The sequence below is a fragment of the Erpetoichthys calabaricus genome, chromosome 11, assembly GCF_900747795.2.
Source record: "Erpetoichthys calabaricus chromosome 11, fErpCal1.3, whole genome shotgun sequence".
In the NCBI taxonomy this organism is placed as follows: Eukaryota; Metazoa; Chordata; class Cladistia; order Polypteriformes; family Polypteridae; genus Erpetoichthys; species Erpetoichthys calabaricus.
The window spans coordinates 48,443,319-48,456,319 of NC_041404.2; the positions used below are offsets into that span (position 1 = coordinate 48,443,319).

Sequence of the window (13,001 nt, forward strand, 5' to 3'; positions counted from 1 at the left end):
GCAGGAGCTATTGGAATGCAAATTGTAGCAGTCAATAAAAAAATAAAATTGGGACCCTCGAGGTCAATAGTTTGTGATCCAAAATAGTCAGTCTTGTCCATATGGTCCTAGAGAGCAGCAATGCAAAATTTGGTCCTGATCAGTCAAAGGGCATAAGATGGTATAGTGCACGGGTGTCGAACTCCGGTCCTCGAGGGCCGCAGTGGCTGCATGTTTTCATTCTAACCATCTTCTTCATTAGTGAGCCGTTTTTACTGCTAATTAACTTCTTTTGCTTTATTTTTAATTAACTTGACTCAGGCCCCTTAATTGTCTCTTTTTCCTTAATTAGTAGCCAAACAATAATGAGACAACAAACAAGCCACCATATGACAGAAAAATCAACCGATTTGGAAATGTCTGCTGTGGCAGAATGAGAGCAGCAACAAGCCATTGAATTAAATGACGGGTTTAATTAACAGCAAGAATCAGCTTCTCATTAAGAGATTGGTTGGAGTGAAATTGGTTGGAGTTTGAAATCCCAGTTTAGCTGGTTATCTGTCAGCTCGTTTCACGTCTCATTTCTGTTTGGCTGTCATTTAATGAAGAAACAAATCAATTCAGAGGACTGAATCCTTAAAAACAGGGCTATAGAAATGAAGGGAAAAGGAGTTCATTAGCAGTGAAAACTACTCCCTGATTAGGAAAAGGGTTAGAATGAAAACCTGCAGCCACTGCGGCCCTCCAGGCCCGGAGTTCGACACCCCTGGTATAGTGAACAGACAGACAGACATTCTATTTTCTATACAGTAAACCCCCTAAATTTGTGGGGGTTAAGTTCCTAGATGAAAAACCGGGACTTCTGGATGTGGTTAAAAAATGCCTTTTAAACGCCTATTTTTATAGTTTAAACCCTAAATATGCAGCCAAAGCACTTTAATTTTGTTGCAAACTCAGCTTAATACATTAATACATTACCTAAAAACAGAATGTAAAGGTAAACCCGTATACTGTACAGTACTGTACTGCTATGTCTCCCGTGGTGCTAGAATGTAAAATACCGATGTTACCGCTATACATACTGTAATTCATGCAAGCGCGTTTTCTTTGGTATGTGCTGTCGTTTTCTTTGTTATAAGTAGAGTAAATACATAATAATTTAATTTAATTAAAATACAGTCAAATGTACAGGTACTCACCAATAATAATGATAATAATAATTCATTACATTTATATAGCGCTTACTCAAAACACTATCCACACAGGGAGGAACCGGGAAGCGAACCCACAATCATCCACAGTCTCCAATGATGAATGATATTGATGATGATGATGATGAAGTAGCTGTGCAGTACGACACAGAGGATTTAAAACTCCTCAGGTGGCGCCTCTTCTTCAGGCGCTTCAGGAGGAGTCGTATCTTTGGACGGGTCTTCTTCTGGTGGGGTTTCATGCTGGCTTTTCTTTATAGGTTTCAGGAACATTGTGATGGGAAGTTGCTACATTGTCTCCTGTAGCAAACTGCTGGTACAATTTCCGTGCTTTCTCACAGATGATGTTACCATTCAAGGGGATGTTCTTCTTCCTGCAGTCGGTGATCCACAAGGCCAATGCAGATTCCATCCTGACGATGTTTTTATTCCTTACGGTTGTTCCCTTTTTAGCACTATCGCAGAAACTTACAGATACGGTACTCCAGATCGCTGCTTCGTTCTTCTTTATGTAGCGTGTGGTGCTTTCATTAATGCCATAGTGGCGCGCTACTGCAGCATAACTTTTTAGTTCCCGGAGCAAATCCAGTAGTTCAACCTTCTCCTGGAGTGTTTTAAACTTCTTCTGGCGCTTAGGCTCAGTGCCAGAAGCCTTAGAAAGGTACAGGGCGATTCGGCGACATCTTGTGCGTTTAAGAATAACAAAATGAATACAATAACAAAATGGAAAACACGAGGACCCTCAGCTGGAGATGCGTCACAGGGCAGCAGTCAATCAGCAGCAAGGAGAAATGAATAAAGCTCTTGGATTGGCTACTTTCACCATCCCAAACTGCGTTTCCCTCAGTGGTTGCTTCCTGTTCTCTCTACAGCACAGTATTGCCCCGAAAAAAGCCATAAAAAATTGAGGAGGATATTTGCGCTTTCCGCTAACAATTAATAGTTAGGTTCTAAGGAAAAATCCACGAACGACTGAGTCTGTGAACCCTGAACCGCGACTTCGTGGGGGTCTACTGTACTGAGATTACAGAAACAAGTCACAATATTGCTCACTTGAGTAATGGAATCCTCTTTAATAAAATCCCTTTGTGCGTCCAGGTGTCCGTGTGTGTGTGTCTTCTGGTGAAGTACGCATGCGCGGGGCTTCTGGTGAAGTGCGCATGCGCGGGGCACGGTGCGATGTGCGATATTACTGTCAGAGAAAGTTAGAGGCATTTTACGGAAATACAAACCAGTATTACTGCGAGAGGAAATTAAAGGTACACAATACAGTGACGCATATTACAGCCACATACAAGCCAGTATTACTGTCAGAGGAGATTAAAGGCATATTACCGACACGCACGCCTGTATTACCGCCAGACAAAATTAAAGGTATATTACGGACGTATATTACGGACGAACAAGCCAGCGGACGTATAAGATGGTATCCTTCAATAAGGGCGCGCACAAAAAGGCGAGCCTCAAAAGGACGACCTCAATTGGGCGCAGAGAATAAAGGCGCGCGTAAATAAAGATCTGCACCTGTTGCTCTTCACATATTCCAGAGCCATTTGAACTAAATTATCTACGCACCCTTATTGAATAGAGCCGTACAAGACTGTATTACTGTCACAGAAAATTAAAGACACACAATACACGGCGGCAGCCCACGAAGAACGGTCAGCTCAGCAAGTAAACATCAACAAAAGAAAGGCTGAAAGAAAGAAAAATACGACCAACAAAAAGAATGAGGTCAAAGTCCCTTGCCATTTAATATAGACTGTTCCTACTAATGTTAATGCACTACTGTTCTAGCGCCCGTTATTGTAACGGGCTAAATGACTAGTTACTTTAATAAAATGCTATTGAATGGGATTGCTGTTTAGCTTTGGTATTGAAAGGTATCAAGTATGGTAAAACTTCACTGGTATTTTTGCCAAATATAAAAATTTTGGTATCATGACATCCCTAATTCAGACAATAACAGGGTGTGTGGCACTCACACATATCCACGCTGCTTAGCAAGGTGAGGAATCATCAAAATACAAAATGGCTGACCAGTTATGTCATCAGCATGTGACACACAAATTGGACAAAATAACATTCAAAATAGAAAATAAAAGTTAAATGTTAAAATGTTCAACATTAAGTAAAACGGCAATACTGTCGATCAGGAGTCTGTGAGAGCGCTGCCAATGTGCACTGAAGCTCAATGGTAGAGACAGGAGGGGTTCACTTTAGGATGCTGACTTTAGCAATAACCTTTAGAAAGTGTAATCAATCTAGAATATTTTAAATTAGTTTAATTACGTGAATTCATTGCAGTGCATGGTCCAAATCAGGATGGGCCGTGTGAAGAACCAACAGCATCTGAGACCCTGAAGGTCAGCACAAGTGAAGGTGTACAGATGTTTTAATTAAACTAAAGGAAGATGCTACACATCACATGAGGGGATCGGGTCTCTTTGATTAATGAAAATCATTTGTTCTGCCTGCAAGTAGCAGGAATCTCAGCGTTCTGCTGCCAAAGGTCATTAAAAAAAGTTTTTTTTTTATTACATGCAAGAAAACTGCGATCACAGAATAACTTGGGACAGAATCTGCATAGTATGCCAGATAATCAGGCCATCCATTCTGTTTCATATTTACAGGGAGGGGAAGTGACAGGAAGGGGACCAGTGTCCTTATTGATCGAGCAAAAATCTTGAGAGTGACACAAATTTGGTCCTTCTGTTAGGATTAGGAGTAAAAGCATTTTAATGGTCTTCCTAATTTAAGAAACTACTCCTGCCTTCACCAGGATTTAGGAGAGCTCATGTGCTGTCTTAACTCACTAGGTCAGGGGTAGGCAACGTCGGTCCTGGTGAGCCGCAGTATGTGCAGGTTTTTGTTCCAACCCAGTTCCTTAACGAGAACTCAATTATTGCTGATGAAGCACATACTGCTTAAGTGACATTTTGATGCTTCATTTTAGTGGTCTCGCTTGTTAAGGTTCTCCAACCTTAATTGCTTATTTCAATCTTAAACTGCTGCATTCAGTGTTTTAATTGCTCCTTATTAGCAATAAGATGTAAAAGACAAAGCAGCCAGCAGTTCTCCAGCTAGCTTTTTTCCAATTACATCTGTGTGTGTTCATCATGCACGGTTTGATTTAATAAAACACTTAATAGAAAAATGTGACAGACGGAAAATGATCTGTTTTAGGCTTCATATCATTTGGATGATATCTTTGGAAAGGAAAAAAATCTACGATATAAGAGCCTTGCATTGCACAGACTAACAAGCCATAAAATTAAATAAGGTCTGAGATTGGCAATGATTGGTTTCTAATTAAGCAATTGGGTTGGAATGAAAACCTGTAGCCACTGCGGCTCACCAGGACCGACGTTGCCTACCCCTGCACTAGGTGCTTGCCAGAAGATGGCGCTCAGACAGATATCGGCAAAGCACATCCTGAAAAAGGCTGAAAGTTTGGAAAATGTTGGCCCATGCTGCCCACGTGTAACCAGAATATAAGTTTAATGTCACTGTGCTCTGTACAAAAATTATTTTAGAAATCCACTCACATGTACAGGCCAGGCCAAAGTTAGCACACAGGGGCTCTCAGCATTTAGAACTGCTAGGCAAGCATTTGAAGAAAGAAAGGTACAACTACGAAAATGGGCATTGTACTATTTCTGTATGTTAGAGATGAAATTGAATCCTCTCCTTGTCTTGTTTGGAACCTAAGTAAGAGCCTACACATGGAGGAAACAGTATAAAAGACTTGGACAGCAGCCAAACGCCTCGGCCAACCAACAGATGGGTGATAACGTCATCCATCCTGAAAATCCTTCCATCGCAGTGACGAAAATGGCACACTATATACATCGAGATTCCACCTTGATAAAAGTCTTGCTATAGCTTCCTTCGTCTGTAATGCCACGTAAATCGTCATTAAAGAAAGCTAAGTTATTTTCTCTTAAGTGATTTCTTACCGCCATATCACTATGGGAGGGATATCACATTTTTACATTATATCTATATAGTTTTGGGTTACTTAAAACGCCGCAATTGCAAAAAAAACTTATTCCAACTAGGGAGCTAGCAACCCCTAGAGGAAATACCATGACTTTGTAATTGGATTGGATGGCTGCATTACCCATGTGACAGATTTTGAGAAGTTGTTAAAAGTGTTGGGGCAGCAGGGCGATACAATGGTTCTTGATGTTCTACTTCACTACTGCAAAGACCTGGGCAGTAGTGTATGTGTATGTTAGAGATGAAATTGAATCCTCTCCTTGTCTTGTTTGGAACCTAAGTAAGGGCCTACACATGGAGAAAACAGTATAAAAGACTTGGACAGCAGCCAAACACCTCGGCCAATGGACAGATGGGTGATAATGTCATCCGTCCTGAAAATCCTTCCATCGCAGCGATGAAAATGGCAGACTGTATACATCGAGATCCCACCTTGACAAAAGTCTTGCTATGGCTTCCTTCATCTGTATTGCCACGTAAATCGTCATTAAAGAAAGCTGTTATTTTGTCTTATGTGATTTCTTGCCGCCATATCACTATGGGAGGGCTATCACCTTTTTACATTATATCTATTGTCACACACGTGTGATTAGGAGGCAGTCAAAGAGCATAAAGGTGAGTGAACTATCGCGAGATATGGGTGTCACGTGGTGCTTACCTGGATCTCTTCTTTCTACAGAAAACCCGAAGAAAAATAATGGCCTCTACTTCCGGGTATCAAAATGGCCACGACTACGTCACTTCCGGCCATCGTCAACGACATCACTTCCGGCTCCTCAAGACCACATCACTTCCGACTCACTTCAATGACGTTACTTCCGGTTCCTGTTCATAACGTCACTTCATGCCAACCATTTCCTTTTCCCGTAATCCTGTCTGTATTTAAACGATCATTTTCACAAAGTAAAACTGTCAATTGTATTTTCAATCTTGAAGACTTTTGATCTGTTTTTTTAATATATTGTCTTAGGGCAATATACGGGGACGGTTCCCAAACCTTTTTCTTGTCTTTTGACTTGTTTTCTCGGGATTTTAGATAGATAGATAGATAGATAGATAGATAGATAGATAGATAGATAGATAGATAGATAGATAGATAGATAGATAGATAGATAGATAGATAGATAGATAGATAGATAGATAGATAGATAGATAGATAGATTTTCTCACACTATATAGTTTCGGGTTACTTAAAACGGTGCAATTGCAAAAGAATTTATTCCAACTAGGGAGCTAGTGACCCCTAGAGGAAATACCATGACTTTGTAATTGGATTGGATGGCTGCATTACCCATGTGACAGATTTCGAGAAGGTGTTAAAAGTGTTGGGGCAGCAGGGCGATACGATGGTTCTTGATGTTCTACTTCACTATTGCAAAGACCTGGGCAGTAGTGTATGTGTATGTTAGAGATGAAATTGAATCCTCTCCTTGTCTTGTCAACAAATACTGTTGTAAGTCGCTCTGGATAAGAGCGTCTGCTAAATGATGTAAATGTAAATGTAAATGTTGTTTGGAACCTAAGTAAGGGCCTACACGTGGAGAAAACAGTATAAAAGACTTGGACAGCAGTCAAACACCTCGGCCAACGAACAGATGGGTGATATCGTCATCCGTCCTGAAAATCCTTCCAACGCAGCGACGAAAATGGCAGACTGTATACATCGAGATCCCACCTTCATAAAAGTCTTGCTATGGCTTCCTTCATCTGTAATGCCACGTAAATCGTCATTAAAGAAAGCTGTTATTTTCTCTTATGTGATTTCTTACCGCCATATCACTATGGGAGGGATATCACATTTTTACATTATATTATACTAGTCATTTAGCCCGTTACAATAACGAGCGCTAGAACAGTAGTGCATAAACATTAGTAGGAACAGTCTATATTAAATGGCAAGGGACTTTGACCTCATTCTTTTTGTTGGTCGTATTTTTCTTTCTTTCAGCCTTTCTTTTGTTGATGTTTACTTGCTGAGCTGACCGTTCTTCGTGGGCTGCCACCGTGTATTGTGTGTCTTTAATTTTCTGTGACAGTAATACTGTCTTGTACGGCTCTATTCAATAAGGGCACGCACAAAAAGGCGAGCTTCAAAAGGGTAACCTCAATTGAGCGCGGCGAATAAAGGCGTTCGTAGATAATTTAGTTCAAATGGCTCTGGAATATGTGAAGAGTAACAAAGGTGCAGATCTTTATTTACGTGCGGCTTTATTCGCTACGCCCAATTGAGGTCGCCCTTTTGAGGCTCGCCTTTTTGTGCGTGTCCTTATTGAAGGATACCGTCTTGTACGTCCATAATATACCTTTAATTTTCTCTGGCGGTAATACAGGCGTGCGCGTCGGTAATATACCTTTAATGTCCTCTGACAGTAATACTGGCTTGTATGTGGCTGTAATATGCGTCACTGTATTGTGTACCTTTAATTTCCTCTTGCAGTAATACTGGTTTGTATTTCCGTAAAACACCTCTAACTTTCTCTGACAGTAATATCGCGCATCGCACCATGCCCTGCGCATGCGCACTTCACCAGAAGACACCCACACACGGACACCTGGACGCACGTAGGGATTTTATATATATAGATAGTTTCGGGTTACTTAAAACGCCGCAATTGCATAAGAATTTATTCCAACTAGGGAGCTAGCGACCCCTAGAGGAAATACCATGACTTTGTAATTGGATTGGATGGCTGCATTACCCATGTGACAGATTTTGAGAAGGTGTTAAAAGTGTTGGGGCAGCAGGGCGATACGATGGTTCTTGATGTTCTATTTCACTACTGCAAAGACCTGGGCGGGACATCTCATCTGGTCGCCGTCTACGCAGCGTCTGAACATTCTCGCTTTATCCTTGTGGGTATTCTGATTTTCCTCCCATATCCCAAAAATGTGGATTATATTAATTATTTTTTGCTGAGTGAGTATGTGTGCATTTGTGACTGGCTCCTCTTCTGCGGATGGATCCTGCCATGCCAGCCTCTAACCCCTGCGACCCTGAATTGAATAGTGCGGTTAGCTGAAAGGATGAATAAAGGTACGACGTACAGACCTGATAATTTGATCTCCTTCAAATCACCTCCCCGAGGACATCAGAGAAATCTCCTGTAAGTGTCTGCATTTTATTAAAGAACATTAAACGTTTTGTCAAACATGCGTTTTTTTCTTTTTTCCTTCCTTCCTTTCACACGACCTTTCGCTTTCAACACTAACAAAATCACGTCGGCTCATATCGCTCCAAAAATGCTAGTGTATCATTTAAAAATGTAATTAAATCAAATTTAATGGTGGTATAACACCACAATTAATCACTGTTCTCTCCGGCGAACAATGGAAGATATTGTCTCTCTCTGACCTCCCATAGATCATTACACGAATAGTTTGCGGCCTCGGGCGTTATTTTGCACTGTCAGTCAAATTTATGCCAGTGTAATTAGTTTCCAGTTCGCACTGTAAGGCAGACTGATAATTTGCATTTGTCACTACCCCCCCACCCCAACTGCTTTCCTGCACCTGCACATCTCCAGGTCTATTGGGATTTTCCCTTGAATCCTATACATTTACATTACATTTATGGTTATTTGCTTAGCCGACACTTTCATCCAAAAGCGGCTGACAAAAGAGGTCAACATAATGGAGTAAACATCAGCTTGGAAGAACTGTTTGGGAATAAGTGTTAGAGGACAAGGTGACAAAATTGATCACCGCAAGTGAAGAGCTCAGAACAAAATCCAAGCGGGTTGCACTTCCTGAGTTACAAAAAACTAACAGCTAATATCAGCTAAACCAGCATTTCCCAACTTGTGGGCCGAGATGGCATTGCAGGTGGGCTGCGGTTGACCATGGATAATTCAGACTGCTCTGATGATCATGCTTGATTCACAACAGCGGCATTGGAAGTGAATCACATATCATCCAAAACGCCATCCACCGATCCAACCATCATGCTCGATTCACAGCAGCAGCATCGCAGGTGGATCACAGCCAGTTCCTGGATGAAATGCCATCCATCGGTCCAATGATCACGCTCGATTCACACTGGAAGCATTTGAGGATGACCGTGGGCCATCCTTGATGAAACTCTGTACACGGATCCCACGATTTTGATCGATCGCAGGTGGATTGTGGCCGATCCGGGATGAGTTGCCCAACTCCTGCTCTGACAATCGTGCTTGACGCACAACAGAAAGACTTACAGATCACACTTGATTCATGTATGATGCTTTGGTGATTGCACGGGACCTCTCCTGCTTTGACGACCATGCCAAATTCATGAAGGGTGGGTCGCGAACACACCGGCACATGAAAAACCGGGTCTTGGCACTACAAAGGCTGGGAAACACTGAGTGATACAGAAATGTTAACTTTCTCCTCCTTCAGCTGCTACCAGTCCGCTGCAGCTCCTCTATAATGCAGCTGACTGACTGGTGTTCTCTGTTCCTCATTTCACTCCTACTATTCCTTCGGTGTCTTCATTGGCTTCCTCTTCTCTTGACCCAGAGTCCTCTGATTGGTTCTGTTCCTCAAGCTCTCCAACCCTTGTTCTCTCCTTATGTCCCTTTAGGAAGTCTCCATTTTGCCCCTGCCTGTCTGCTGACCATCCCTCCTCTTTCCAGATGTGCCAAGTCTGGGCAATGCTTCTCCATTCTTGATCCAAAGCCGTGGAATGATCTCCCTTCATCTATCCAAATTACTTGTCCTTAGGTGTCTTTTAAAAACATATTGTTTAATTAAGTATTTTTTATCTCCTTAGCTGTTCTCTGACAGGATAGGGTTATTGTACAGACAAAGGGTTTAGGGCAGTGTTTCTTAAAACTATGCATCGCAACCCCGATGTCTGAGCTTGGGTCACCACGAATTGTTAATTCCAATTATGGTTTGCAGAACACCTTTCAATGGGTCGCTGTTTGCAATGGATCCCCCCAACCTCCCCTCAGATGACAATCAGTGGCAGTACCACAACTGGGGTGGATCCCCTGGATGATGCAACATGGTGATTGTGGGTCACAAATACATGTAAAAGGCAAAATTGGGTTGCAAGAAAACAAAACAGTTTAGGAACCACTGGTTTAGGGCACTGATGTGGGTTGTTTTGTCTTAGTCTAGTTGTAGGTACACTTATGTAATAGTAGTTCTACTCCTTTGTGTTCGCTTTTTTAATCTTGTTCTCTGTCACTGTGACTCTTGCACCTTCATTCCTGTATGTACTATAACTTGCTTTGTAAGTCAAATTTGACAACTGTGGTTTCTAAATAATAATAATAATAATAATAATAATGGGCGGCACGTTGGCGCAGTGGGTAGCGCTGCTACCTCGCAGCTAGGAGACCCGGGTTCGCTTCCCGGGTCCTCCCTGCGTGGTGTTTGCATGTTCTCCCTGTGTCTGCATGGGTTTCCTCCCACAGTCCAAAGACATGCAGGTTAGGTGCATTGGCGATCCTAAATTGTCCCTAGTGTGTGCTTGGTGTGTGGGTGCCCTGCGATGGGCAGGCACCCTGCCTGGGGTTTGTTTCCTGTCTTGTGCCCTGTGTTGGCTGGGATTGGCTCCAGCAGACCCCCGTGACCCTGTAGTTAGGATATAGCGGGTTGGATAATGGATGGATGGATAATAATAATAATAATAATAATAATAATAATAAAGAGAGACTTCAAATGCATTTTAAACACATTGAGGGTAGGATCTTGGATGGAGGGGGCAGCTTGTTAGGAACTACACATGAGAGATAGATAGATAGATAGATAGATAGATAGATAGATAGATAGATAGATAGATAGATAGATAGATAGATAGATAGATAGATAGATAGATAGATAGATAGATAGATAGATAGATAGAAATGAAAGACACTAAATAATAGATAGATAGATAGATAGATAGATAGATAGATAGATAGATAGATAGATAGATAGATAGATAGATAGATAGATAGATAGATAGAGATAGAAATGAAAGACACTAAATAATAGATAGATAGATAGATAGATAGATAGATAGATAGATAGATAGATAGATAGATAGATAGATAGATAGATAGATAGATAGATAGATAGATAGATAGATAGATAGATAGAAATGAAAGGCACTATATAATAGATAGATAGATAGATAGATAGATAGATAGATAGATAGATAGATAGATAGATAGATAGATAGATAGATAGATAGATAGATAGATAGATAGATAGATAGATAGATAGATAGATAGATAGATAGATCTTTATTTGTCTTATTTGGCTTATTTACAGAAGTTATTTACAGAAGTCTCAGTTACAGGGAGGCATTATGTAGGCTAATTCCTGTTGGCATAAAGCAGCTCCAATCACGTTTCTTCACACATTCTTTGGCTGAAAGTCCTCAGTGTTAGTGTGCTAGAGATCAGATGTGCTGCACCCGTTCATAATGGCGCTCAGTTTTGTTTTAATTCTGTCCTTTGCCATGACTTCCAGGGGGTCACACAGTGGTGGCACCATCAGACACTGTTCACCAGCAGACTTGAGTGGGTGAGAACTAGCACAGGGCCTCAGAAGTGTTTCCATATAAAGAGGTGCTGACCCATTGACTATTCAAGGATTTGAACTCAAATTTGATGCTAAATGGAGCCACTATAGTGATCTGAAAATATCCATTATGGGATACTGAATGTGGATTATTCATGTAAAATTAAACGGAGAACACAACACAATGTGCAGAAAGTGAAGGGGTCAGAATGCTTCCTGAATCCAGTGTGTATCTACGGTAAGGAAAGACAGACGTTTTGAGGTATTTGCAGATATCAGCGTTGGAGTGTGGTGACGTGTTGTATGTTGATTAGCATTGTAGTGTGGGGTGTATGATCATTCAGTTAATTAATTATCAGGTTAACCTTCAGCTATGTTAGTAATTAACTTAAACAACAAGATGCCCCTCAAGGGACGTCAAGTTAAATGTGGGTTGATGGGATGCCAGAAATACAAAGATCTATATAATTTATGAACGAAGTACATAAATTGGCAAAGGTTTACATTAAGACTTTCACTTTTTCTGTTGTGGTTTGATGTAGTGTAGACTTACCTTCACAAATAACCCAAACAAGGTTGTTGAATTTATCAAAAAACACAATTTATTTATAAAATAAGGATAACTGAAGATAGATATATGCAGGTGTGTATATATAGTTAAATATACATAGATGAACAAGAATAAAAAACAAAAAAAAAATCTTAGTCAGATCTTTTCCTCTCTTATAAAATGTATTATTTTATTATTATTATTACCTTATAGAAAATGGCACATAACATATGAATTCTGATCTTTCAATTCATGTGTTCAAGGTGAATAAGTTCTTTGGCAAATTATTAAGCTTGTTGTGTTTTTATTGTGACCTTCATTTACTTACAGCTCGTCTCTGTGCTGCCGTGGTGTGTGGGTGTGTGTGTAGGTGTGCGTGTGTAGGTGTGTGAGTGTATGTGTGAGATGCTGCTCTGCCCTTTCTCTTACTGGATTTAAGAGGAAAACTTCATAATTGTCAGAACTTATCCTTCACAACCTTTCAGTTACAGAGACACCAACACCATAATCCATTAGCTGGCTGTGTCCTGTCTATTAAACTAGAATGAATAGTTCTCAGAATCAAAGCAAATGTACTTGTGGTTTGTTCCTTTCTTAGTTAGCTTTCTCCAAACAAGTAGAGGAATCTTCAGCGCATTCTTTCTTTCTTTCTTTCTTTCTTTCTTTCTTTCTTTCTTTCTTTCTTTCTTTCTTTCTTTCTTTCTTTCTTTCTTTCTTTCTTACCTTTAGTCACACTTCTGGTTGCGGGTGGTACTACAGTCTCT

At 40.7% G+C, this 13,001-nt stretch overlaps 1 protein-coding gene across 5 annotated transcripts in view; it reads right to left on the minus strand.

The window, feature by feature from the left end:
• tenm2b (teneurin transmembrane protein 2b) overlaps nt 1-13,001 on the minus strand; it is a 1,820,998-nt gene that overhangs the window by 319,750 nt on the left and 1,488,247 nt on the right. The window lies entirely within an intron of this gene.